This window comes from Engraulis encrasicolus, chromosome 20 (assembly GCF_034702125.1).
Source record: "Engraulis encrasicolus isolate BLACKSEA-1 chromosome 20, IST_EnEncr_1.0, whole genome shotgun sequence".
NCBI lineage: Eukaryota > Metazoa > Chordata > Actinopteri > Clupeiformes > Engraulidae > Engraulis > Engraulis encrasicolus.
This window is the reverse complement of record NC_085876.1, coordinates 37,941,131-37,946,130: the sequence shown is the minus strand read 5'-3', so window position 1 is coordinate 37,946,130 and position 5,000 is coordinate 37,941,131. Positions and strand designations below refer to the sequence as shown.

General features: G+C 44.2%; 1 protein-coding gene across 1 annotated transcript in view; it reads left to right on the top strand.

The window, feature by feature from the left end:
• Positions 1–5,000, top strand: part of fam135b (family with sequence similarity 135 member B) — a 158,328-nt gene that overhangs the window by 29,869 nt on the left and 123,459 nt on the right. The window lies entirely within an intron of this gene.

The following is a 5,000-nucleotide window of genomic DNA, read 5'->3' as shown; positions in this document are numbered from 1 at the left end:
AAGATAAATAAAACATAAGGTAAAACTAATAATGATAATAATACAAATAATAATAAAATAAAAAATAAACCTAAACATAAAAAAAAGAATGATATATAATTTAGCTAGGGGAAAGCATCTGAGAACAGATTTGTCTTGAGTCTAGATTTAAAGCTATCAATAGTGGGTGCATTTTTTACGTCATCTGGAAGCTGGTTCCAAAGCTTTGAAGCATAGAAGCTAAATGCTGCCTCTCCACACTTTGTTTTGACTTTTGGAATCACCAGCAACAAACAAACACACAGACACAAGTCACAGACACACACACACACACACACACACACACACACACACACACACACACACACACACACACACACACACACACACACACACGCACAAAACCCCAGACACAAAACATGACGTAACCAATGTGACAAAGGCCTGTCACTTGGACCCCAGAAATAACAGGTGCAGGTGGCTTTGAGCATGATGGGGCCCGACACGGCAACACCCACAGTGTGACACTGAGAAATGGGAGGCAGGAAAAGGTCACGTCGGATTGGCCGGGATGCTGTGTGTGTGTGTGTGTGTGTGTGTGTGTGTGTGTGTGTGTGTGTGTGTGTGTGTGTGTGTGTGTGTGTGTGTGTGTGTGTGTGTGTGTGTGTGGTCCACTGTGTGTATATTTCTCTGTCCCTGTGTGTGTGTGTGTGTGTGTGTGTGTGTGTGGTCCACTGTGTGTATATTTCTCTGTCCCTGTGTGTGCGTGTGTGTGTCTGTGTCTGTGTCTGTGTATGTGTCTGTGTCTGTGTCTGTGTCTGTGTTTGTGTCTGTGTGTGTGTGTGTCTGTCTGTGTGTGTGTGTGTGTCTGTGTGTGTGTGTGTGTGTGTGTGTGTGTGTGTGTGTGTGTGTGTGTGTGTGTGTGTGTGTGTGTGTGTGTGTGTGTGTGTGTGTGAGTGTGTGTGTTTGTATCTGGAGATGTTTGTGGGCAGAGCAGATTAGAGTCTGGGCATTTGGCCCGAATACTACCAGTGGGCAAATGAAATGCCAGCAGATAGCAGAAGCAGCAGATCCACTTTCCACACACACACACACACACACACACACACACACACACACACACACACACACACGCACACGCACACAAACACACACACACACACACTAATTAATTCACACACTCTCGGACATAAACACACAATCACACAAACAGATAGGCATGCATGTACTCTCTCTCTCTCTCTCACACACACACACACACACGCACACACACGCACTAACAGGGAGGGAGAGAGCGAGTGAAAGAGAGAGAGAGAGAGAGAGAGAGAGAGAGAGAGAGAGAGAGAGAGAGAGAGAGAGAGAGAGAGAAAGAGAGCAACATATACAGACACACAGACAGAGACAAATTCACTCACACACAGACACACACAGACACACGCACGCGCAAACACAAACACACACATTCACTTCTTCCTTCCGTCTCTTTTCTCTATCATACTCTGTCGCTCACACACCCTAAACCCGTTCTGATCTGAATGGGTTTAAGCTAAACCTCTTCACATAAACATCCCCCCATGGCCAGCCCTCCAGCCAGCGATAATCTCTCCACAGCTGGGTGCTCGCTCAAACGTATTCGTTTTTGCTTCGTTTGTTTCTGCCCTGTGCATCCTGGTATCCACCTTTGTCTCTGACAACACTGCTGTTTACAATGAGAGAGTGCTGGAGGTTTCCCCATGTCAGACAGGGGGCCTCTACTCTATAGCATTTGCCTTGTTTTACACTTTGACTGACAAATGAGTGTAATCCCCGCCCGCATAATTTTGCACACACGGTTAAGTCTAAAGACAGGTGACGTGGTAACAAATGACAACAAAGATCGGGATATATGATGTTTCCATAATGTTCGATTTAGATTTTGTTGTTGTTGTAGATCATGTTTTCATGTGATACTGTTCAGACGTCACATCTCCCAAGGCACAGGTGTACTTTACATGCTTTGATTAAATGGCTGTTAAATAGTGGCAAATCAGGGGTACATTTCTCGAAAGTGTAGTTGTTAGCAGTTAGCAACTTGGGTAGTTGCCAATGGGAAATTGCATTGATGGTGGTGCTAAGTATTCATGAAAAAGGTAGCAATTGTGAATGGGCAGCATGACATAAACAATAAATAAACTAAAAATATCACACAGTGTGGACCTTTAAGGTGTTGAATTCACATTTTTACTGTGTAGGCTCAAGGGAGCTAAGAGGTTTTATGGCAGAAAATGCACAGAGACAATCCATTCTGTTGAGCTCAGCCCAGTGATGTGACCTTGGGAATGTCTGGTGCGGCCTGGCTTTGTATGGGGACGAGTGAGTAGAGTGGAGTGCAGTGTTGAGGCTAAGAGGGATAGAGAGCTGAGAGAGAGAGAGAGAGAGAGAGAGAGAAAGAGAAAGAGAGAGAGAGACTGGAGTGTTTGTGATAGAGAAGCACCGGATCCTGATTTTTAGGATCCTGCCGGATACCGGATCCACTGCTTAAGATCCTGCCGGATCCGGAACCAGATACCGGATCCTACGAAAGGGTTGAAACATATAGCCTACTGGCACAAGTGGGCCCTTTTTATTATGTTGGCTCAAACTATTTTTTAGACTCATTGGCTTACTGCCACACTGCCTGCAACGGCCGCTTCCAAAGGGCTTTCACTCCATGCAGCGGTTGGGGTTGTGAAAGAGTGACTGAAAAGCCTAGGCTACGTAAAAACTAGAGATGCACCAGATCCTGATTTTTAGGTAATTGTTGGATACCGGAACCACTGCTTAAGATCCTGCCGGACCGGATCCTGTGAAAAACCCTTTTATCCTGCCGGATCCGGAACTGGATCTTGGATCCGGTGCATCTTTAGTTTGTGATACAGTTTTTGTGTGTTTGTGTGTGTGTGTGTGTGTTTGCTTGTGTGTCTGTCTGTGTATGTGTGTTTACGCTGATGTGTACATGGTACATGCATGTGTGTTCCCTTTAATCGTTAAAGCAGCCTGGTGACGGACTCAATCAATTACTTGCAGGAAGGAAGTGCTGCTTCTCAAGATTAATCAGCTGAGATAGTATGCAGCCAAGAGTCACACAGTCCCTCCAGTTCAGCACAAGCTCATGCACTAGCCCAGTGGTTGCCAAACTTTTTTCAACGGGGAGTCCCTTTCGGACTTATGGAATAACCCCAACCCCCCACCCCCCCCCCCCCCCCCACCCCCCCCCCTCCCCCCCCCCCCCCCCCCCCCCCCCCCCCCCCCCCCCCCCCCCCCCCCCCCCCCCCCCCCCCCCCCCCCCCCCCCCCCCCCCCCCCCCCCNCCCCCCATCCACCATGGTCTTAGCAATTGATTTCTTACAATATTAGCGGACAAACTATTCATGGAAAATCTAGTAATATTAACGGAGAAAAAAAATTGCATAGGCTTTTTTTTTGCAACAAATACTACTTGATTTTCCATTGACAGTTTGTCTGCTGCTATTGCTAAAAAATCCACTGGACAGCAAATACGTCTGTTGTTGACCATACATACTAACTCAATTCTAGCATTATGTTAGCTGCTAGCTATTAATCTGTCATTTCCTGTTTGTATGCAATGTTCCTTTGGCATAAAATGTTCCCCCTTCAGTACTTCCGTGATCCCACTAGGGGCCCTGACCCCCAGGTTGGGAACCACAGTGACTAGACTATGTACTCTGCAGTATATGCAGCAGCATAATGTTCTTCCTGTGTTCATATTAGGGATGTTAACCGGTTAACCGATAGTCGACCGGATCAACGATAACCGGTTAAACTTTCTGCCACCGGTTAACCGGTAATAATAATTGTAATAATAATTTCTTCCCAAAAAGCCCCCAAAAACTATAATTTTGAGGTTTTGGTATGATAATTCTGCATTTTCCATCTGGCGACACTGGCTGGACATGACAGGTCCTGTCTGAGTAGCAAAAAGAAAGGCTTATGTGAAAAATAAAAATTTTAAAATTCAGTGCTGTGCCTATCAGGCACGCGAACGTAATATCCTTTAAGATTACCGGTTAACCGGTTAACCACCAGTTAATGAGTCTCAGTAACCGGTTAAGATATTTTAACATTTTCGCCATCCCTAGTTCATATGTTTGTACATGCCCACATGTCCAGGTCAGGCACACGTAGTATACATGCTATGGGGCTTGTGTACCTCGAGGAATCGGGATGCCATGTCTTGTATTGCATCAATTATGGATGTGCCGTCTTGTGTCTTGTTTGTATGAATAATTCATTTGTGTTTGTAAAGTTCGTCTGTGCTTGTTTTTAAACATCCAGGTGCACATGCGGCCTGCTGTGCTGGCAGGGTTTGCCGCAGTGTTTGTCGGATTTTTGTTTGTTTTCAAAACAATTACAGTGAATAATCATGATAATGAGAGTAATGGTTATTGAGATGATGGTGTTGCTCTTGATGCTGATGCTGATGCTGATGATGATTATGACATTAATGAGGAATACAAGTGCCTTGATGCTGGTGATGATGATGATAGCAACTATGATGATGACAATTATGATGATGATGATGAGGATGCTCATTATGAAAACTATGATGATGATGATGATGATGATGATGACGATGATGATATAGTTATAATAATGATGATGAATCCTACCATTTTATTCCACCTCTCTGCATCTAGACATCTGTTTTTTGTTTCCTTCAATACTGATTTACTTCATCTTTTAAAAAAAAAGTAATTTCCTGGTGAATGTACTGCTTGAGACTGCTATGGCGTTGTTAGAGAAAAAAATCCAAATGATGAGAATAATAAATAGCGTTATTGTAAATGTTTCTCCAATCGTGATCATAATGATGGTTGGGCAAAAAATGGTGATGATAAAAATATTGAGGTGATGATGATGATGATGATGATGATGATGATGATGATGATGATCACCACAACGACGTCTATGATGATGATGGCGATGATGATGATGACGAAGATGATGATGATGATTTCCATTTTTCTATTCTCATCCCCTCTT